We start from the raw sequence: 25,261 nt of genomic DNA on the forward strand, positions 1-25,261 counted from the left end.
GTGATATGCAAACAGCTTGAGCACATCATCTACAGGCAAATCATGGCACACCTGACCATGGTCCGCAGTGGCTACTCATACAAAACCAAGCTCATTGTTACAGTTGATGATCTACTCAAATCGTTGGACACAAAAAAGCAAGTCGACATAGCCGTACTGGATTTTTCAAAAGCATTCGACACCATACCTCACAGAAACAAACTATACCAAATACCATACAAAGTTCCATCGCCATAAACTCCAAGTGCTTCAAAGTATTCTGGTGCAACACAGATCAACTTAAAAACTCATTCTGTAACACATCAAATATAGACAGGAACCATCTTGAGGAAAACTTTGTTCAAGCCGACTCGGTCAAGAGGTTTAAAACCTTCCTCGGCCACGGACCTCACTCAATGTAACATCCCAGCGTACACCCTCTCTCTCCGTTGCGTTAATGCAGACAGACAGACAGATGTCCTATTTTGCTAGAAAAAAAAACTCAGTCTCCATAGACATGATAGAATTTGTATACAACCAAAGAATTGTCAGGATATTATTTTCAGTCTGCTGTGAATGATGCCTTGCAATAGTTGTTAGATTCAGTGTGAAAGCATAAAATGGATTCAGATACATTTACACAATTTACATGTAGTTAAACAAAAAAAAAGGCACAATCAATAAGCCATTTGTGAGTTAAATTTGAATAAACTCTGGATCGCTTTCTTAATCCGCTGCTGTGCTCAAGTTAATTTTGCATTCACGCGACCAAAGAGACTGTTTACTATATCGCAGGATTCAGGCAGTAGACCATAATCAAGAAATAATGGAGGAATATGCAGGATTGAGGCTATATGCTTTTTTCCATGAGGCCAATACGGGCGATTCACAATAGTGCACCTCCAAGAGTTTGCAACGCGTTGGCCAATCACAATGCGCGAAATCAATCGACCTTTTCCAAACGCGCATTGGGTTGACAGATTTTGCACAGTGTGATTGGCCAACGCGTTGCAAACTCTTGGAGGCGCACTATTGTGAATCGCCCGTATTGGAGGATCTTACAGGAATGAGGCTACATCCTAGCAAAAAGGCCTAGGGAGTTAGGGTTAATGACTGGTTAAAATCTTTTATAAATTATTAAAGCTTTATGGAACTGCAAAAAGCAAACTTTCTTTATGGTAAACATTTTGGTGTTTTTTTTTATTCTTTAGGAAACACGAGTGATGTCAGACGCCTTGTCACATGTGCTGCCTGACTCTCTTCCAGCTCAACTGCAACACAGTTGCGACCTCCCAGCAGACACGCTACAATCCCTGTTCCTAAGGATGGAAAAGTGAAGAAATATGACTTATGTAAGAGTATTTTCATTGACTGACTACTTAATAAACTTTGTATAAGGACACAATATTGGTATTAAAAACCAACGTGAACGCTGCATGAGGTTAATTTTCTGTTAAATTCCCTTTCTGTGGAAAAAAACACTTGAAAACAACACATATATTCACTGCAAAGCAGATCTTTCTAATGGTATTTTTGGATAGTTAACGCAAGTTATATGGTGTCCATTTTGCACTTGTGCATTCTTCTGCAAGTATAAAACAAGGCAATTATGAGCTGCTTGTAGTCTGTCAATGTATCCATTTGTTATTAACATTAAGTTGAGAAAAATGTTTGAAGGGAGAAATAGGTTTGTCACTTATAAAGTGGACACTAGCCCTTCAATTAAATTTTCTACAAAACTGCAGGCAGCTTCATAATATCAATAACATTACTTGAGACACTTGAGATGTTTCTATTAATGAATACTTTTGCTACTCTTTTAAACATCATGGCATACCAGTTTTAGTTGCTGACTAGAAGTTCAATATTAAATTACATTTTCTGCACATCATTTACCTGTTCCACTACAGGCATCAAGGACCCAGCCTTGTTTGGGTGACATGGCGTCCACAATGTCTTGAAGCAGCTGGAGGGGCTTCTGATGTACATTCACTGGAGACCCGTTGTCTGTCTTGGCCAAGGTCCATGGCTCTTTGATATCAAAGAAGTTGGACCGTGGCCTTGTCAGCTGGTCATCAGTTGACACCCGGCCACTTGCTGACCAGAAACCGCAAACCAGTGCTCCAACATCTTGTTGCAGGACGGACTGAGGAGCATTGTCCTCTTGCACACTTCCTGCATAGAGAGAGGTGAGAAAAAATGTGTTTTTTTGTGTCCAATTTCACTCTCTGTCCCTCTCCCTCCCTTCTTGATTGCCATATATGTCTATATTATTATGTCTTAGCAAACTTGTACCCTGGATACCAACAACAGTGTGATATACTGTCTCACACAGTACATATTGCACCCTGCGTATTGCACTATTCCATTTCCAAGATGTGTGTGACATTCCAGCTGCATGTGCTAAACCACTAAAAGGATTGTAAAGCAAGCTAGTTCCAACTTTACTGCTCGTCAAGTTGCTTGAAGATAAATGGTTATCACGCTCGTGCTTGTGGTATGTGGCACAAAAAAACACTACGTATTCCATGTTCGACTCGCAGGATAACCAATAATATAGACACATAATATTACAACCACATGATGATTAAAACCACAAGTATACATGTAACCTTTGGAAGACTCTTTAACGTCATGAGTTATACCTTTGGCCAAAAATACAATAGTTCTTTTTCCGATTACATGGCATTCGAAAATAGGGTTGGTAGGTAGGGAATTTTTTTTCTTCCAATTTTTGTTGTGTACTATCATATGGAGGCATGTGCGTGTAGTCAAGGGTAAAAGGTAGAAATTGATGTTTTTTTGTTTTTTTTTTTCATTTTCTTCAAATAGGGTAGGGGCTGTTAGAATAGGGTAGGTAGGGAAAACAAGCAGAACTATATATGTTTTGGCCTTAGGGAGACATGTGGTATTAGGGAGATATTTCAATGTTTACCCAATGCCTCAGTTCCTATTGAGAGGCAAAATTGTATAGGCTAGAAGGATTGCTCATGGTCCAATTAGTAAAAAGACCAAAAATTGTGAGGTAGAATGAGGTCAAATCATTAGGGTCACAAAATTATTTTTATTATTTGTGCTCAAGTCTATGGGTATGTCTCCCTAATTCACAATTATCAGTAATTGTTATTGTGAATATTCAAGTGTCATGCATGTGTGATATATGTCCTTGCGAAGCAGTAATGGAGGACAATTAGAAACATGCATGCGGCTGTAACATTTATTGAAAACAATTTTCATGTAAATGTAATGTACCTTTTCGGTAAAATGCATGTTCCACCTTGCAGAACGTCTCAGAACTAAGCACACGATGTACTTCTGCTTGCTGGCTCAAAGAGCACAGACAAACGATGTTATAGTGGGTGAGGGTGGACAGCTGTACATTTATGTAGCGCAGCATTATGCAGAACCTCTGAAGGTCAGTCACTGTCCAAGTCTGTAAGAAAAAAGTACTAATCATCACAGTTTGACAAATATTATGGCTTGAGGGTATCACCCATTCAATTAAGCCACATTTAGAGATCTATTTTGTGCATGCAAATTATTTCCTTGTTGATGAAAAGACTTGTTCACTAAAAATTTTCCTTATTCCTGGGGCAGATTAGAGAAGTCCTCTAAATTTCTAATGACTGCTTTGTGGGGTCTATTGTCCCTATTTCTGCACACGAGAAACCATGTAAGCAGAAACAAATTCTGCCCCATAAGGAAAAGCTGTGTATTTCAGAATTTAATACAGAACCACATGTATGCTGTGTACATGCTACATACATTTATGGGCTTATTGAACACAGCACGGATACATGTGATACAATGTACAATGCATACATACATGTCCAGATTTTTGAGTCGGTCGGGTGTAGGCAACACAACAATATTTTGTTTTGGAACATGTACATGTATGAAATAACCTTTACTGATTGTGGACAGGAGTCCATATGAGGAGTCCATGTTTGAAAAATGTGTACAAAACAGATGGGAGCCCTAGCAGAAAAGTGAAGTATGAACTAATAAAAGAGGAACAGTAGGACATTCTTGGTTAACACCGTATAAAACATTGGATGTATGTGTGCATTTTAAGGAATTGGGGAGTTACATTTCTTTACCTCTGGAAAATCAAGAATAGCCAAATGAAAGCCAGAGAAGTTCTGTGTTCTTTGCTGCATGATGTTATCATCTAACTTGAGGTTCACCTCACGGAGGAATGCTTCCTGAACGAGCTGCAGAATGGACATTTGGGTGAGATCATAAATGTATTATTGGTAATAATCATGTTTTGGTGATGTTGATATATTTCAAGTAATATACTTCAGTTAAGAAAAGCACGAGTGTACAAAACCATCAGACATTGTTCTTCTGAACTAAATGTCCCCAAGTTACATTTTCCACAGCAGTTAAACTGTCCACATGCACTCTGTGTAATACGCCATTCTAAGATGTGTGCGCCATTTTGTACAAAACGGAATTGTAATAGGATAACCATCTACGGTACAGCGTGCCTGTTCCATCTTTACTGCATGTCAAGTTTGCTTGAAGATAAACTTGTCCCACTTGTGCTTATGGAATGCGGAAAATGCAGTGCGTCTGTCTCCCACATACCACTTGGCCTTCGGCCTTGTGGCATGTGGGACATGAACAGGCGTGCTTCATTATTCCGTGTTCCACTCGCACGAATAACTAATAGGCCTATTTGACTGTTTTTATCATTGGTGTTGTTAATTTTGTGCTTTGTTGTTTATGTTCATGAGGAAGGAGAAATGTGTTAAAAAAAAATTCATACCTTCAACTTATGCAAAACTTTCGTTTCACATTTGAAGGACGCAACATCCATCTCTCCTTTGTTGAGCTGTTCCAGAATGGGCAGTTGAGTGGACTTCTCCAACAACAGGAAATTCCTGAACACGTTTGGCTTGATGTCTGCTCTGACCTTTCAACTCCCCATTTTCAGCCAGTTTCAGCACTTCATCCATGAGTTTTGCCACTTCAGTATCCAGAGACGAAAGTTGCTGCAATATTGAGACATCCATCTTGGCCTAATAGGAGGAGGTAAGTGCATAGTTAAATAAAGAAGTTTCTCAATGCATTCTCCTGAATACTGATTGTGCAAACAATGATTTTCGTTGATGGCAAACAAAAAGAAAGAGCCTACAGATCAACGTTTCCCTTTCACATTCTTATTTCCAACATCCAGTTTCTATCACATTCCAAAGTCATTTTTTTGGGGGGAGGGCCATGTTGGGGGAAGGGGGGGGGGACATGACTGTATGCGCTAAAGGAAGCTCCATATACCAGCCTCCACTAAATTGGTTTACATAAAAATTGCATGACTCTTGTAATAATAATAAATCAAAGATGTAATAGCATCCGGTTTATTTATTTGTTATTGTAAGAAGAGACATTTTATTTCAGTTATTTAAATTGTAATGTGAGGCTTGGCACACACTCTGATCATAGAATAATTCAACACCTAACAAAACATATTCAGGGAGCAGGATGAAAAAAATTGCTTAGCAGACCATAGCATTAAGAATAAGGTCTAATAATACGTACCTTTTCCTTGAGGATCATGTTGCACATTTTCTTTCGCTCTTCTTTCTTAAAATTCTTGCAGAATGCAACCTTTTTAAATATAAATTTGGAAAGTGTGTGATTAGGCATTCTCAGCAACCAAGGAAAAAGGGGCAGGTAGATGCTGGAGAGGCTGCTGCGCTGGCAACCAATCGGCTAAAAACTCATGAACTTTTGGGTGTGGTATGTTTCCCAGCAGCTAGTGTGCCCCCTCTGTGTTGGGGCCATAAAGCTTTATTAAATAACTAGAGCACTAACTCATGTGCAAAGTGATGCCTGCTGGGCGCATCCATGTTTGTACACGAACCTATGGAGAACTAGAAATTTTGTACGTATTTTGTACGTCTATCTGCGTTTGTATTCCATACCGGTGCGTCATCGAAGCTGATAGGCCCAAAACGCACGATCATTAAATGAGCGTGTCATTTTGCTCTATGCAAACAGAGCAACATGCAGATGCAGATACTTTTTGCCGTGACGTATTTTGACCCTTCATGGCGCATTTAAGTTGTTTGCGTATGTTCTACTTGTGCGTTGCATTTAGAGTACACTTTTAAAATTAAATCCATCTATTTTGATTGTGTTCTACAAACACGCACATAAATTCAAAATGTCTGCGCCCAGAGCGGCTTCAAAGCGTCTCTGTGCGCAAGAATGAGGAGTTAGCGCTCTAGTTATTTGATATAGCTCTATGGTTGGGGCCGATTCAAGGTGCACTAATGAATAATTGTCAGTGAAAAGCAATCTCATAATTGCTTTGTTTTCATTTTGTTTAAAGCAGTGAAGACAATTTCCTGGAACATAATGAGCTTTATAGGCCTACCTTGTCTTTCAGGGTCATCGACTTGTGGAATGCATTGGTCTCGTTGTGTCGGTGGGACAGCCACATTGAGAGATCATGTGTCAGGTCTGCGTAGACTACGCACCAACGGGTCTCAAGAGTTGGATCCTGGCCTCTCATCTGTCTACTGGCTGTTACTAGATGCTGTCCTCCCAAAACCTGGTACTCATAGTCATCCACCTTAGGTACATAATAATAACACAGAATTAACAAGGTTCACTTTCGCATTGTGCTCTGCGTTTACTGAAATTTGCAGTCTGCCCCAATGTTAAACTGTAAGAAAATGCTCATTCTGGAATAACTCTCAGTGCATGGATTTGTTTAAAAAAAGTTTGATCAATCTGCTCCAGAGAAAGCCATGGAAAGTTGGGACTTAAATGTTTTTTTAATCCAAGTGTCATCTTTATGGTCTTCAACTTTTACACGGGATAATTGATAAATTGAATATTCTCAGAATTGGATTATTGAAAGTTCTGATATCGATGGTGCTTATATATGTATATGAAGCACTTTGCTAGCTTTATTCTATTTCGTACCCTCTTTGCATTGAAGTCTCCCTTTGTAATATTCTGAAGAGCAACACAGACTGACTGGTAAGCCTCATCAGTGAATTCTTGCATCTCTTTTTTCAGTGCCATGACATAGTCTTCATCAATGGACCTTACTTGAACACCAATCTTCAGCCGATCTATCTTTATCTGGAAGTGGCCTGTAAAAAATAAAGGTTAGTGATTAAATGTTAATTCTTGATCAAACATGCAGTTGAAATGTTACAGATGTTTTATGTTGTAGCGGCAAATAGCTGACAGTTCATTTTTTTGTAGGGAGTACTTTCCAAATATATGCTAACTTTTTAAGCTGTTGACCATGACAGCTTGCCAAACATCAACTAGCCTAATTGACAGGTAATTGAATAAATAGAAACAAACAATTTTTGATCGTAAAAAATTACATTTATTTACCTAAATAGTGCTGCTTGATTTCCTTCTCGAAGTCTGTTGCTTCAGCTGTTTTCATTTTCTTCCTGGGCTGTCCAGAGCTGTTATTGGGTTGCTCCTGTGAACTGAATATAACAGTTTTGTTAAAAGGCTATTCCTTAGATCTAATGATCTGAAGAGTTGTCTCAACTGTGTTTAAGGAATGGTGTGTTCGTGTCCGAATTTCTGTAACATGCACACATTTTCAAAAGTTGGACATCATAGTGTCTAAATAATGCTCAAATTGTCTCCAAATCAAACTGAAAAACATTAGCTATTGCTAGAACACCAGAGAGATCTCTGTGTTCTTGTAGTTAAAATAAGGGATTAAATGTGTGCTTGGCTAGTTTTAAACAAGCCCTTTTTAGACCATACTGGTTGGGGGAATGAACACTGATAACAGCCTGAGCCGAAATCAAGAGATATTATTAGCAGACACAAGGCCCCCGGCTGGTTTAAATGGACTTGTTTTATACCTGCCAAGCACACATTTATTCTGATTCATAAATACATTTTCGGTCGAAGAGTCAAACAAGTCAAAAACAAATCAACCTCAAAAAATGTGTGACGGTATGTGTCTCTTGCGAGTAGTAATAACCAGATTTTGAAATGAGTCAAAGTTTTGTGTGACACTGAAAAAGTGTTTACGACCAGCCAGGTATTCTTTTATCATAGGAATAGGTAAACTGCCTCATGTATTTATGAATCAGTGGTAAGTGTCAATATGTGTGTCCATGTTTTCATATTTTCATAAAATCTTTGTTACCTTTCTTGGGTAGATGACCTGGAGGAAGCCTCTGGAGATGCCACCAGCTCTTCAGTTACATCCATGTCCTGATCGCTGTCAGAACTCTCATCTGGAAACATTATCTCCTTGAACTTTCCGACAAAGCCAACGGCAGTGGTCTGTGCTTTAAAGATTCTACTGAACTGTGTTTTACTCCATTCAAAACTACTCCTTGATAGTACTTGGGACTTATCTTCTTTCCCACTGAATTTGATCTGAAATTATTACGAAAAAGAAAACGAAAAATCAAAAAAGAAGTTACTTTCTGTTCTGCATCCGGTTACCCTACCTAGGTAGGGTACAGGTAGGGTACCTACCCTATTCTGACATCCCCTACCCTTATTTTTTGTACGGAAAAAAAATGAGGGGGAAAAAAGGACCCAAACCATTAATTTATACCTTTTACCCTTGACTACGCGCAGAATGCCATGTAATCGGAAGCAGAACTCTTTTTTTTTTTGGCCTGAGTTTTGTGTAAAATAACACCTCAGGGCTACAGCCCCCCCCCCAAATGATTCCCATTGTAAAGGATTGCAGTATTACGAAAAGAAGGAATGCCCCCACCTCAGGAGCGATATTGATATCAGAGAAAATTATGTATCTTGTCAGTTTATAAAGAAATTTTTAGAGAACTTCGAATTTAGTTAGTGATTTTCATAGGATGGTCAATGCAAGGTTTTTTGCACTGTATAATCAAACAAATGATGAATTGGCTATGAATGCTAGATTTATTGCAATGTTGGAATGCAAGTTGGATTACTTAGCTCATGTAGATAGGGTGGTACTGTAGGACTTAATTACATGTATATTGGTTGATTGCCTCTTCAATCTTATTTTTGCCCCTAATGTTTCCCAAATTTAATTAAAGCACACATGAATTAGAATGAAAACATGTAAATATTACAAAAGCCTACATGTTAATATTACACAACACTGAAAATACACAACACCACACACTTGTTATGTCCTGTGCAGTATGAGTTGTAAAGTATTTATGTGTGGTATTATTAAAAAAAAAAAAAGAAGATGTGTTGGTCATTATTAGTTTTTTTGTGTGATATTGGCATGCTTCTGTAATAGCTCAGATGTGTTGTTATTGAAGGTGAATAACCATATATGTTTTTTTCACTGGATGTTTTAGTACAGTAGTATTTGGAATGTTCAAATTGATGTTATTTAATTTGAGCTTTTCTTAACCTATGAAATGCCTAGGACATGATTTGTGGGAGGGGTGCATGCACTTCATGCTCAAGGGTGCATACACTACATGCTCAGTGGTGTGATACGCGGTTGGGGGGGGGTGTCATGGCCCCCTTCCCTCTCTCCCCCCCCCCCCCCCCCCCCCCCACTTTTGCCCTTGGGTGCTTTTACTAGCCCCAACCTAATTATGCCACAAAAATTAAAATAGTAGTTTTGCTTCCGGTTACCCTACCCTATTTTGAAACCCCCCCCCCTCTATTTTTTTTTTTGGGGGGGGGGGGGGGCAACCCTTGACACACACAAATGTCTCCATTATTATGATCCACACAAAGAACCCCTCCCCCCAAAATCCTACCCTTTTCAAATACCACGTAACTAATCGGAAGCAGAAACAATTTGTTTTAACTGTAGGCCTATCTCATACAAAAAACTTGATGAGATGAACCTATAGCCAGTGAAAACTAACATGACTAGGAGTCTAGGTCTCAGCGTATGCATGATATGTGAATTTCCTTAAACATAACAATATGTAAATTAAAATGTAGGCTGGTATTAACACAGGCATGAACGTGACGAATAATAAAATCGCTCTTAATGAGAATGTGTGTAAACCTAGCGCTAAATGTCTTCATTTCATCTTAAATAAATAAATAAGTAGCCTAGGCCTACTTCCCCATTCATGGGCGTCGCCAGGATTTTTTCTAGAGGGGGGCAAAACATATTTTTCCAAAGAAATTCTTGTATTTCTCAACATATTCTAGATTTATCAGTTTTAGAGCGGGGGGGGGACATTTCCCCCCCCCCACCCCATTGAATTTACACCATTATGACTTCGCGCCTCTTTTTCATTTTTCTCTTTTTTTTTTTCCTTCCCCCCCCCCCCCCCACCCCATTGAATTTACACCATTATGACTTCGCGCCTCTTTTTCATTTTTCTCTTTTTTTTCTTCCTTTTTTTTTTTGCTTTTTTGCTCAGCAAAAAGTTTCGTCCAATCACAGTGACCGCTTGAAAAGAAAAAAATGGGTAAAGTAGGCGTGTCTTAGCGCAAAGCAAAAAAGAAAAAAAGAGAGTAATTTTTTTCAGTACGACGGACATTTCAGATCGTTGGTCATGTACGACCGATACTTCAGTGGAAATTGAAACGCTGAAGGGGCTTGAATTCGGTAAGTTTTTGGCATATATAGCCTAGACAATTTCTACTACATGTATAATATTGTATTTGGGGTCGTTGAATATTTCTTTTTGTCGGAGTAGGCCTAAATTACGATAGATTTTTTTTTGTTCATTGCAGTTTTCAAGCTGGCATTGGCATCATCATGTACACACTAGCCAGCACTAGCAGTAGGCCTACCTCATCAACTCAAAGCGTTATCATCGGTTTGCAATCTAGCCCGGGCCCCTCGTCATTTTTCAGTGACATTTCCTCGGAAGAAATTTGCCAGGCCACACCGCGAGGGAGATCAAGAAATTTCAGGCTGCCCCCTAAAACATTTCACAGCTTGGTTGGTTTGAGCCTAGAAGTGTACAATACCCTAGAAGCATGTTGCAGCAACAATTGTCTCCTTGAATTCAACCCAAATGAGATCTGGTCACTCCACAGTTCTTTTCTCAATCAAAGTGAAGTCAAACAAAGGCAGTACTTGTTGTCATGTTTCAATGATCAGGCTACCAAAAAAAGACTTCATCCGGATTCGTCAGAAGTCAGAACAAATTTTGTTCTAAAGGGGAGAACGGCCTGCCCCATTGCTTTCTGCCAGCTGCAGGGAGTGTCCAAACATAAATACGAGTCTGCACAGGAAGCATTCATAGAAGGGCACACTTATACCCTCCACGGAAACCAAGGAAAGTTCTGCATGAGGCAAGTGTACAAAACTCAAATTTCTGTTATTGCTAATGTTTTGTCACAAGACACTTTTTGAGAAATTTCATCGCAACTAGCCTAACTAGATTGCAGTAAATACAAAAATCGTACCATAGAATAACTCTAATTTTTCATCTTAATCTGTGAGGCCCAAAGATTTACAAAACAGTTTCTTTAGGGAACAACTCAGAACATTATGATGCAATTTTGGTGTTTTCTGCTAAATTGTTGGCCACAGTAAATTGATCATTCCTGTCAATATCATATCTATGTTTTAGGAATAAAACAACAGAGGCACTAGCATGGATGAAGTTCTTTCTGGAGAGAGTGGGGGACTTTATGCCTCACAACAACAAAATCTATGTGCCTCCAGCATACAACTACACCATTCTATATGAACGAATGAAGAATGACTTCTCTACTAGAGGAATCACAGATGTGATTACATATGGCCACTTCACAAAGACTCTTCACACGCAACTCCCAGATTTCATTCTTGGAAAGGTGAACATGTACTGTAGGCCCTACATTTTCTTTAATATTTTATATTAAAAAATCGTAGATCAATAAATCAATATGTATTGTTTTCAGACTAAAGATATACAAACAGAATTGTGAAAATTCAGCATTTTATCTGAACGAATTAAGCATATATTTCATTTAGGGACACTTTTCCTTCCATATTCCGCATGATCATAAGATTAATTGTTAATGTTATGCTTCATTTACTAATCAGGTAAGCACTTTTACAAAGTGCACCATATGCACAAAGCTCAAGGAGGAGCGGCAGAGAGCATCAAGTAACGAGGAAAGGGAGTCTATCAAAAGAATTCATGACATCCACATCAAGCATGTTGAGTATGTATACTATGTATATAACTTACATATTGACACTAATACATTTGGCATCCATCTTGTATTTCCTTTTAAACATCTTGCAGCTTCATCATTGCCTATCATTTATGTATCAACTGATCGAGCAAGTTTTAGTTTTTCCGAGTTTCTCACAGTTGGCCAGCTGTCGATCATGTCGACGTTAAATCGCAAGACCCGACCCGTAGTGGCATACTCATTGCTCACCATCGGATGCTAGTGGTATCGGTAAGGGTAAGATACACTGAACATGTGGAAGTCTGGACGGATGTAGCCTCTCCATAAAATTCAGTGAAGGATGTTCTTAAGTCAGTTAAGATGAATTGATTGAACTTTGAAGGACACTGGTAAACACCCCATGGCAACGTCGATTCTGTTCGGCATTTGTCATTTTTCATGGCGAGTTAGGACCTACAGATGGTGGGTGAATCGTCCAGTTGTTCAGTTGTTGTTGATGATGATGATGATGATGATGATGATGATGATAATGACATGGATGGGGATGATTAGGGGCGGATGATGATGATGGGAATCAACCGGCCAGGCGGGGGATGAGGAGTCATGGGTAGGCCTAGGCCTTTTTGTAGCGAACTGGTTCACTTCACTGGTCGGTGCAATAATTGTGACCCCACAATGTTGTTCAGGCGCAGATTTTTTGCGGTTGTCCGGTGAAAATCCGTTATAGTTCAAGAGGCATAAAATAGGAAGTTTTGTGTGCACTGTTCTGTTAACACTTAGATCGAGATGGGATGATGACAGTCAGCAGAATCAGAAGCCATGCTCATCGCTAGTGCTGACGCCGGCCGGCTATGCTGTGCTCCCGGTATCCCACCTTCGCCGCGTACATGTACATATGTACATGTATACATCGGACTGCTGCTCAGATCACCAGCCAGCTCGGTGGTAGAAGAATTGTAGAAATCCTCTGGCAAAATCGGCCAATATCATCAACATCCAGTTATCAGATACCGCAATCATGGGCGTAATCTAAGAATCAGATCTTAGTTGAACTCTTGTTGGTAGCATAATGATATCCACTGACCCAAAGGAGGACCAAAAAAGAATGATTTTCAGAGATGACAAACATCGACAACGCGTGACGTGAGCTGAGAACATACATACGCGTAATTTTATAAATTGAAACTAAACAACATGCAGTACAGGGAGCTAATGAATAAAAAATTAGCATAATATTGAATGCGCGTAGGAAGCCTTTAGAGTACCCCCCCCCCCCCCACATTTCATTCCCTTTTAAAGCTCAGCTATTGTTAATCTATGTTGTTTCTGTCATAAAGTATTGGATGTTTTATTTAATGAATATTTCGTTAACTAAACCCAACTTTTATATAAAAAAAGAAAGATATCCCAACGTTAATGAGAATGGAGTAGATAAAAGTCTAAAGTAATGCTTATATTCTTTAACCCCAGACTGTCTAGAAAACACTATCATCAGTGCAGGGAGAGAGCTAGGGATGATCTCTCAACAGAAAATACCATCATCATTGATGGTATGGATCAGTCGAAGACCAATCTCCCTAGTCTGTTGATAGAGGACAAGTCTACCAAGTCTGTACCGCGACTGAGGACACATATAACTGGTAAGATTATTGTGCATATTGAAAAAGTAAGGTACATTTTTAAAACTGTTTCAAGTTATTTCTCTTTTGTTCTTTTCCGATTTTGACTTTTACCGCAATTGCACCACGTTCATTTGTGTAATTTAAATTTATATGCGTGCACAAATCCTGAAGGAATCTCAACTTAAACATAATGTAACCTTTTCTTGTATACGTATGCATTTCCCTTCAGGCGTACTATTCCATACAAATGTAGCGGGCGGCATCAAATCGTATGCCTTCACTGACATCCTCACGATCCCGCACGACAGTAACCTCACCATGCATATCATTCTGCAAGTGCTTGTAGACAATCTTCCCAAGAAAGGGAAGAAGCTCAATGTGCAGGTAATTCTTAGACAAATTACTGAATGTAGGCCTGCTTGTCTTCAGTATTCAAAACGAAAATAAGTCATATAATTATATAAATATTCTGGACAAGGATATTAAGAATAATTCTTATCACTTTGATGTTTGAAAAGCTAGTTGCGGACAACCTTTTTCACACTGTACCGTGATTTTTAAACCACTATTGAACACTTGGTTGTGCTTTACTATGACTTTTAACTGACACTTTATTGGGAAATTGTGTCTTTTGCATATTTTTTTAAGGCTTTGCTTACACCTCTTCATCTTGTTCCTTGGCTTATGCTTGAAAAACGGATGATGCCTGGTTAAATTTAAGTACTATATTTACTGTGATTAAGAAATAAGCTACAAAAACCTATCGGGTGTATTTTTCAGATGGACAACTGTTTTAGAGAAAACAAGAACCGCTACCTGCTGGGACTTGGTTTCCTCATGGTGGAGATGGATTTGTACGAGCAGGTGAGTTTCACATGAATTAGTTAATTGCTGTGTCGTCCAGCCACTTCTTTTTCTGATTCGGCAGAATCATCCTTGAAAACCCACCTTTCATTTTCTTTATAAAATTAAGCAATTACTTTTACTTTTGCGGTACTCTGTTCTTTGCACGCCAATGTTATAGGTTGATTTCAACTTTCTTCCGGTCGGCCACACCCACGAGGACGTGGACAAGTTCTTCAGCCGAATTGCGGAAAAGTTGCGGTTCCATAATGCGTACACCTTAGATGGTAAGAAAATATATAATTGGTTTGTCTTCATTCACTCTTCTGATTGCAAATAAGTCGTTGGAACTCACCAGTTTGCACAAAATAGTGAAAATAAGAAGCGGTATTGAAATATTAGTCATTTTTTAACACAAGAGAAAAAGATTCACAGTATTATGGATTCACCAAGCGATAATATAGTGTGATAATTTGCAAACAAATTGACAAGTACGAAAAGTGCTTGGTTCAAAATCTTTCATTTTGTGTAAACATCCTCACACATTTTTGTAAATTTGTAAATGCTGACAGATCTCCACCACCTAATTCGAGAGTCCTACACACCAAGAGTTGACGTAAGGCACATCCGAGGGCCAGAGATTTTCAATGTCAAAGGATGGATTTCTCCACACCTTGAAGAAATTGGCAATCACAGCAAGCCTCATCACTTCTGCTTCCGTAAAGTAAACGGCAAGACGCAAATGAGCTACAGAATGTGGTGCTGTGATCCCTGGCGGCCTAATGATGTAGAGGTCAATGGCCCAGACGTGCCTTCCACATCCTCCCCGTCGGATGGCCTAATCATTTTGAAGGTAACTTTGAACACAAAAATGTTTTCTATTTCGGACATTTCATTGACCATGTCTGCCATTAACTTTCCTTCATTAACGTATTTCCAACTCACTTTCCAAAAGCATATTAAAATAGTTCGTTAAACTAGAGAAATTCAACATAATGTGGTATATAAAATAATATCTCATAAGACACTGTTCGTTTCATTTATTTTCATAGAATAATCCACCAGCGGGTTCTGTCCCTGCAAAGGTTGATTCAAGCTTGGAAAAGATTGACCCCGGCCTTAACAGCATCCTGCCAGTGTTCGGAAGGAGACTTCCAGACACAGCACAGGCATGGTGGACTGATTTCCTCGAAGACTTGCACGAATATACGGAGGTAAGTATTAGCACATTTTTATTTTATTTCATTTCCATTTCTTTCATCAATGTCGACTTTTTTTTTATCTGAACCTTTGTATTTTTAACCTTCATTGTCTTGAAGACGGTATAGAATGATAAACATCTCATACATGCATGTTGACAGTTTTTATAATTTCTGTTCATTCCGTGACGGCCCCTGCTTACATTTTGTTTCTGGCTATCCTTGAACTGAATCTACAAATAAAAACGACTTAATTATGAAATCAACTGCCAACATAATTTAGGTAATGTGTCGATAAATATATTGATATGTAGGCAGTGGAGGATGACAACCATCCTTGGCCCCTGGAGTTGCTGCAGACTCAGCCAAGGAGAGACACCCCGACGGTCATGTCCCATCTTCAACAGATGGAAGAGTGTTTGACCCAAGATTGCCCACAGGTAATCAGTAAAATAAGTGATATAATAAATTTTAAACGTCGAATAAAAAACGTGAATGATGTGCTGTCCATGCTAATCTTTAATACAAATCACAATTTTCTGGGGGATTTTAATCTTGCATTTTCTAAACTAGCAATGCATTTTGCCACTTTACGAGAAAAGAGCTACCCAACAAGCTATTCTTCGACTTTTGTTTTGACAAATTTCATTTTTTTGTTGACCAAGAATAATCATTTCTTACTGAGTAGACTGAACCTACATCAGAACCAACAATGTACATAACTTGTGCAGACAAGGGACTATTCTAGTTTACTGTGGACAAATATTAGTCTCTAATAATTACAGGTCTGTGTGCAAGTTATTCACAGACGGCTTGCTCAAATAAAGTAATACCACAGGCGAGTTTCACAAACAAATGCACATTTTTTACTGTTTCCTTTTCGTCACATTTAGCTTGTGGTTGGCACAAAAAAACAGCAAATCACTCATGTCGATGACTACTCATTCATGAAGGAGGGCATGATGGTGGCCGTGTTCGTCAAAGAGATAACAAGAAGACCGCAGATTGGTCGCATAGTCTCCATCGAAGACAAGTGGATGCAAATTCACTGGCACACAGGTCAGTGGAGCGGGCCACAAAAAGCGAGCTACACCGGTGCTGGAAAGCATCGGAAACCAGCAACAGAATGGCTCGATGAAAAGACGGCCCTTCTATGGGACTTCAAGCTCACAGAAAAAACAGGAGCTCTGCCGAAAGCAACACAACAAAGCATCAAAGGGAGGTACGAAGAGATCGACTCGCTCTTGGCGCAAGAAGCATGACTCTCTTCCATGAAATGTCCAGTATCTCACCTCTTGTATTACTTACATGATCCTTGACTCCAGCTTTATTGTAAATAGCCCTAATGGCGGATGGTGGTGGCAGTGTAATATATTTCCGTGATTTCAACTTTATTGTAAATAGCCCTAATGGCGGATGGTGGTGGCAGTGTAATATATTTCCGTGATTTCAACTTTATTGTAAATAGCCCTAATGGCGGATGGTGGTGGCAGTGTAATATATTTCCGTGATTTCAACTTTATTTTTTGTAAATAGCCCTAATGGCGGATGGTGGTGGCAGTGTAATATATTTCAGTGATCCCAACTTTATTGTGAATAGCCCTAATGGCGGATGGTGGTGGCAGTGTAATATATTTCCGTGATTTCAACTTTATTGTAAATAGCCCTAATGGCGGATGGTGGTGGCAGTGTAATATATTTCCGTGATTCCAACTTTATTGTGAATAGCCCTAATGGCGGATGGTGGTGGCAGTGTAATATATTTCCGTGATTTCAACTTTATTGTGAATAGCCCTAATGGCGGATGGTGGTGGCAGTGTAATATATTTCCGTGATTTCAACTTTATTTTTTGTAAATAGCCCTAATGGCGGATGGTGGTGGCAGTGTAATATATTTCCGTGATTTCAACTTTATTTTTTGTAAATAGCCCTAATGGCGGATGGTGGTGGCAGTGTAATATATTTCCGTGATTCCAACTTTATTGTAAATAGCCCTAATGGCGGATGGTGGTAGCAGTGTAATATATTTCTGTGATTCCAACTTTATTGTAAATAGCCCTCATGGCGGATGGTGGTGGCAGTGTAATATATTTCAGTGATCCCAACTTTTTGTGAATAGCCCTCATGGCGGATGGTGGTGGCAGTGTAACATATTTCCGTGATAACAACTTTATTGTAAATAGCCCTCATGGCGGATGGTGGTGGCAGTGTAATATATTTCCGTGATTTCAACTTTACTGTGCATAGCCCTCATGGCGGATGGTGGTGGCAGTGTAACATATTTCCGTGATAACAACTTTATTGTAAATAGCCCTCATGGCGGATGGTGGTGGCAGTGTAATATATTTCAGTGATCCCAACGTTATTGTAAATAGCCCTCATGGCGGATGGTGGTGGCAGTGTAATATATTTCAGTGATCCCAGCTTTATTGTAAATAGCCCTAATGGTGGATGGTGGTGGCAGTGTAACATATTTCCGTGATTTCAACTTTATTGTAAATAGCCCTAATGGCGGATGATGGTGGTGGCAGTGTAATATATTTCCGTGATTTCAACTTTATTGTGAATAGCCCTCATGCCGGATGGTGGTGGCAGTGTAATATATTTCCGTGATTTCAACTTTATTGTGAATAGCCCTAATGGTGGATGGTGGTGGCAGTGTAATATATATTCTGTGATTTCAACTTTATTGTAAATAGCCCTAATGGCGGATGGTGGTGGCAGTTTAACATATTTCTGTGATGGTGGTGGCAGTGTATTATGTAATATATATATATCAGTATAGCAAGGTTTCTATCCCTCATCAATACGGTTGTTGAGAAAGTTGAGGGTTACATTTTCTATCTCTCAGTTGTTGAGAAATTTGAGGGATAAAATGTTCTATACCTCAGTAATTGTCGAGAAAGTTGAGGGATAAAATTTTCTATCCCTCAGTAATACGGTTGTTGATAAAGTTGAGGGATAAAATTTTCTATCCCTCGGTAATGCAGTTGTCGAGAAGTTGAGGGATAAAATTTTCTATCCCTTAGTTATACAGTTGTCGAGAAAGTTGAGGGTAACATTTTCTATCCCTCAGTAATACGGTTGTCGAGAAAGTTGAGGGATGAAATTTTCTATCCCTCGGTAATACAGTTGTCGAGAAAGTTGGGGGATAAAATCTTCTATCCCTCAGTAATACACGGTTGTCGAGAAAGTTGAGGGATAAGATTTGTTTCCCTCAGTAATACGGTTGTTGAGAAAATTGAGGGATAAAATTTTCTATCCCTTAGTAATACAGTTGTCGAGAAAATTGAGGGATAAAATTTTCTATCCCTCAGTAATGCGGATGTCGAGAAAGTTGAGGATAACATTTTCTATCCCTCAATAAAAAGACTCTGATGTGAGAAATCTACATTTACTTTTTTTATGCAAATACTTGTTTAATCATGTAGTACAGATTGTGAGTATTGTAGTTTCGGCTTGAATGAAATAAAGCACAGTTTCCTTGCAAATTGACAACGTTTTTATACACTTTTGATTGGTGTTCTGTGTAATCGAATTTAATATTCTAAATTTATGCAACCGTTACAAGGAAATTATTTTTTGTCAAAACTTTTCCGAATTGTATGCTTCATTTTGAATAAAAAACCTAACACTGAAGAATCAACAGTCTCTAATCCACGACATTATGCATCTTTTTGTATTTTCTGGTTGCAAGGACTCGAAATTGCATTTCGATGCAACAAAATTCATTGTTTTTCTTCAAGCTTGAGGTGACTTTATCAGATAACTGCAAAAACATGCTATAATTTACAACAATAATCGACATCTTTCAAAGAGATGCTTTAATATTTTATTTTTTCAATGAATATTAATTTTTTTAGAAAGTATAGCTTAAAAAAATAAAAGTTCGTCAAAATGACAAATATGAGCATAATTTTCCACTTTGAGGTGATTTATGAAAAATGACAGTTAAAAATGAACCTGTTCCACAAAAGTTGACCCATTACTATTGGTCAAGAGCATGTCTGTGGCCAGTTTTAAACGGTTGATAAAGACCGGTTGGCTGGTCTTAAACAGTTTTTCAGTGTCACTTAAAATTTGGACTCTTATGAAACCCTGATATTAGCATCCAGACTCCAACCAGTCTTAGATATAGTGTTTAAAACCGGCATTATCACTCATTTCTTCCCTTATTTAAGAACCATGAGCAAGGTTTCCCGTTGGTACTCTGTACAAGAAGCTGCCCTGACATGACCTTCACATAGTAGTTCTGGATGAATTGATAATTAAGGAGTTGTACTTGCATCTCATGTTTACGCACCAACATTTACGACTGTGTGCTGTTTGTTAAAATTGGGTTGCCATCCTTTATGCAAAAGCCACCATAACAAACTAAAGCTAACTTCAATACCATTTGTCTGTTAACTGGATGAAATTGCAATGTGGTTTCTGTGCACCATATAGTGGGTATGATCTTCATCAGGTTATGATGGCTCCTGTTGTACATGATGAGCACGACACGCCAACTGTTCTGTGTCTCAATCTGATGAGGTGGGATGTATCTCAAGTGGCTTCTGTGAACCGGGCGGATGACAACAGTGTGTCTGTGCTCCGCAAGAGCCAAGTACCTATATCTGCTTCACCAAAAATCTTTCTGGACATTGGAGATCATCTGCGTCTGCAGTATAGACTTTTTGCCGTATTGGTAAGATAATGTTTTAGACTTAATCTGAAGTATCGCATCTGTGCCATTTTATCATTTGAATTATAAGTGTGGCCCCTGATTAAAACTCACTTTATACCTGAACAGTTCATTCCAGTGCCACATCAGAAATGTGTTGGTCCTTTTATATTTTATGTTATGGGTCAGCAAGTCTTTCGAGTTTTTAAAATAAAGGTTGCCTGTAAAAAGTACTTACTTGTGTGCACAACCTTTTTTCCATTCTACACAAATAGTGTCACAAGGGTGAATTTCTGGCAAATGGTCACTATGTCTCTGTGGTACAGACTGACGGGGACAAGTGGTGGTTATTTGACAAGAACAATGCCTCGGAGAACCAGGACAAATCATGGGACAAGGAGATTTGTGGATGTTTCTATCGTAAAGGTAAGAATTAAGACTTGTTGCAATTAAGATTTGCAATGTTTGCGGAATTTACTCCAAGCATAAGGTGAAGCAGATGACAACTTTTATGGAACCCAACAACAAAATACCACTATTACTCTAGAACTACAGTCGACTCTCGTTTGTACAGACTCCGTTAATACAAAATCCTGGTTATAACAAGCATAAAGCCTTGGTCCCGACTGTTCATTTATGTGCACAATGAATGGGACTGATGTTCCTCTTCCCAGCAGGCATTTTTGGTCGGTTTAACGTCTATCTGACGTCAGATTCCGACCAACTCCGACGTTGTTTTTTGGTTGCCGTCGTGGTTGTAAGTGTAAGTTTTTTAGACGTTGAAAACCTGACCAAATTCTAACGTCGGTATGTAGTCAAAATTATGACGTCAGTCTGACCATGATTAACTGCTAATCCTGACCGAAATCTAACGTCTGTATATAGTCAAATTATGACGTCAGTGTGACCATGATTAACTGGTTACATGGACGTCGACAGGACGTCAGATTGTTGGTTGAATTTAGGTCAGAATATGGTTGAAAGTGAAAGTTATTTAGACGTCGAAAACCTGACCGAAATCTAACGTCCGAATATAGTCAAATTATGACGTCAGTCTGACCGTGATTTGACTGGTTATATAGACGTCGACAGGACGTCGCGGTTGAAGTTATTTAGACGTCAAAAAATGACCACATTATAACGTCTGAGTGAGGTCAAAATTGACGTCTATCTGACCGTCGTAATAACGTCCTTTCAACGTTCGGATTTCATGGTTGAAGTTAGGGTCAGTACATGGTTGCAAATGTAATTTTTGTAGACGTTGAACACTGTTATTTAGGTTGTGTAAAAATCAAACGGTTATGTACTATATGAACCTAGCAACCTGTTGTGTAAACTGTTGTTTACACAACAGTGTAAAAATATTTCACAACTTGTTCAGTTTTTTACATAACTGGTGGATAGGTTCACATAGTACACAACCGAAATAACAGTGTTAAGTTTTCTAACTTTAGTTAATAGTCAAAATAGTGGCGTCAGTCTGACAGGTTTAAACAATGGCAATTAGACGCTTCAAATGTTCAATGTTGATGGGCCGATCAATTTTGACATCAGATTTCATTACCACAGTTCAACTTAATTTGGACATGAAATAAAAAAAGTAGACGTCGGTCTGAGCCTTTAAATCAAACACTAAATCACAACCATCACAGACATGATCTCTAATCTTTTTTGTGAATATTTGTGCAGGTATGGAATTAAGACATCAGGCGGTCGATGTTGATCCTGATGGTGCATGGTGCCACGTAAAGTAGGGCTTAGGTAGTGTATTCGTCTCCATCAACTGACCAAAGCAGAGAGCTGGAAAAGGGGGGAAAAATGAACAACATTTTCAATTTTCTTGAATACCAACACATTTTTAAAATAATGATAACTCGTAAATAATTAAAACAAAAGTTTAATTTTCAGAAATCCGAAATAAGTATTAAAAATAGTTCTTATGAAGAAGACAAGTCGAAGCATAGGCCTATTTTAAGTCTAATGGGCAATTTCATGCGATTCTAAGAAACGAATATTACTGAAATTAATTAATGGAAATTTTATAATTGCAAGCAACGTAAATTTCTTAATAATTATAAAAAAATAATTAACATTTATTTAGCACTTCATACGCCGTGGTATTAACAAAACATGACATAGGCCTAGAGTACACAACAAAAGAAAAGTGGCATAATGTATCGTCATACGTGAACTCTGAACACTTATAAAACTAGACTGAAAACATATCTGTATCAAAATATCTGTAAAAAATAAAAGAGACATTCCGATCGTTTGAGTTTGGCCGGATGCGGAATATGTTGCGGTGCAGTTAAATTCACAATAAATTGATCATTCTAAATCTTCAATCAACACAGTACGTGCTGGAAACTCGTCTCATGTTGAGATATACTTTAAAATGACCTCATTTTTCCTAGGCCTTAATACAGATTGGACATGATGATGGAAAGCGGGCAGAACATGCATGACTGCTGATTAGTTAGGATTTTCTACTTCTTCAATGTTTAAATAAAGGGCACCGTTAGTGAAACTTTGTTTTTAAAATAAGAAATGACAATAGCATCCAACATGTCTAGTCTTACATTAACAACTTTCTACAGTGAAGTTAAGGTACTTTCCATGGAATTTTAATGTTTCAACTGACATGACTGCATGATAGGGAACATAATATAGATATAATAGAGATACAATTTCCAAACTATTGACCTTCAAAGAATTGCAAATCTCTAACTCGGAAACATTCGCGTTTGAAACTTACCATTTTCAGACATTGCAAAATCAGATCATCTTGATTGAGGTTCAATCGAAATCTTGACTTGTGCTTGTCCTATACATCTTGATGTCGTATCTTGACTTGAAGTTAAGATCAGGGGTGGGAACATCTGCAATGTTAACAGTACTCCATCGCAGAACCAAATCTTGACAATATTGTTGAAAGGTACACAAAACTTGTTCATTTTGGGCCAATATGTCTCTTCCCAAAGCTGCTTCAGTTGTGACTGTTGTTTTAACGGATATTCAAACTGGCCAGACTCGTACAGCAGTGGAGGTCGTTGGAATGCAAGAGGTCACACACAGGGCATACATATGCTTACGTGTAATACGTTTGGGCTATACGGTTTTCGCGCGCGCGGCACTTGGCTCTGGGCCAAGACAATTATAATTGGCGCGCGCCGCAGCTAAGTGAAAAAGTCGTCAAAACGGGCGATATATTTTGGTTGAAACAATGATGATAACGACAGGACATCAATTTTATAACCATCAGCTAGCTGACCACAACTTAGCCTTTTTTTTTAGTCGTTCAAATTAATAAGGCGTCCGATAATTTCGTTTAGGAATTACGACGTTGCACATGAATTCGTTAATGACTTTTTTTTATTTTATTAAGTGAAAAACGGACGTTATATTTTGGTCGAAACCATAACACACTATCGACGTAATGTAAATAACCAACAGCCGACCACAATTCAACGTCATTTTTGAGTTGCTGAAAAGACCGTCAGAAAACGGACGTTATATTTTGGGTAAAACCATGACATAACGATATTGTAACCATCCACTGACCAGAAATCAACGTCGTTAATTGATTCGTTGAAATGACGTTAGAAAACAGACGTTATATCATGGTTGAAAACATGACCTAATAACGACGTCAAATATTATAACCAGCAGCCGACCACAATTCAACGTCGCTTTTTAAGATGTTCAAATGACGTCAGATAATGGACGTTGTGTTTTGGATGAAAGCATGACATAAGTACGACGTCAGTTATTATAACCAACTGCCAACCACAATACAACGTCGATTTTGAGTCATTTGAACGACGTTAGAAAACGAACGTAATATCATGGTTGAAAACATGACTTAATAACGACGTCAAATATTATAACCAGCGGCCGACCATAATCCAACGTCACTTTTTGAGTCGTTGAAAAAAAAGTAAAAAACGGACGTTATATTTTGGGTAAAAGCATGACATAATAACGACGTCATGTAAAATAACCAGCAGCCGACCACAATACAACGTCATTTTTGAGTCGCTGAAAAGACGTCAGAGAACGGACGTTATATTTTAGGTAAAGCCGTGACTTAATAATGACGTTAAATATTTTAACCATCAAACGACCAGAAGTCAACGTCGTTATTTGATTCGTTGACACGACGTTAGAAAACGGACGTAAAATCATGGTTAAAAACATGACCAAATAACGACGTCATATATTATAACCAGCAGCCGACCATAATTCAACGTCACATTTTGAGTCGTTGAAAAAACGTCAAAAACGGACGTTGTATTTTAGTTAAAAGCATGACATAAGTACGACGTCGGATATTATAACCAACTGCCAACCACAATTCAACGTCGTTTTTTGAGTTGTTGAAACGACGTTAGAAAGCAAACGTCATATCTTGGTTGAAAATATGACAGAATTGCGACGTCGCGAAAGGAAACACAAAAATAACAATAATACAACGTTGTTTTTCAGGCCGTTGTAAAGACGTTGACAAAACAACGTCATACCATGGTTGAAATTACGTTTGGTAATATTCCCGACCAAATTCCAACTTACATTTCGACGTTGTTGTTATGTAAAATTCTGACGTTAAATTGTCGACACTAAAGCAACGTCCGGCAGACGTTATAATGACAACGTCGTCTTTTGGTCGACTAAAACAACGTTAATTTTCGGTTATGTATGGTTGATCCGACGTTGCGACCATAATACAACCATAATACAACGTCAGTCTGACGGTCGGTGCCTGCTGGGTTAATACCAAATTCTAATATAACAAACAATTTGGCTATGTCCGAACGAGTTTGTTATAACGAGACTCGACTGTACTGTACGGGGTAAGGGGGGGAGGAGAGGAATCGCCATGTTCTCTTGACATTTTC

The 25,261-nt window shown here is 38.5% G+C and overlaps 1 long non-coding RNA gene across 1 annotated transcript; it reads left to right on the forward strand.

The window, feature by feature from the left end:
• Positions 1-4,900: 4,900 nt before the first annotated feature.
• Positions 4,901-8,553, forward strand: LOC119733743. The gene is made up of 4 exons (XR_005271960.1): positions 4,901-5,019; positions 6,377-6,567; positions 7,015-7,106; positions 8,139-8,553. It is a non-coding gene; the product is annotated as an uncharacterized LOC119733743 (long non-coding RNA).
• Positions 8,554-25,261: the final 16,708 nt, after the last annotated feature.

The sequence above is a fragment of the Patiria miniata genome, unplaced genomic scaffold (assembly GCF_015706575.1).
Source record: "Patiria miniata isolate m_02_andy unplaced genomic scaffold, ASM1570657v1 HiC_scaffold_26, whole genome shotgun sequence".
In the NCBI taxonomy this organism is placed as follows: Eukaryota; Metazoa; Echinodermata; class Asteroidea; order Valvatida; family Asterinidae; genus Patiria; species Patiria miniata.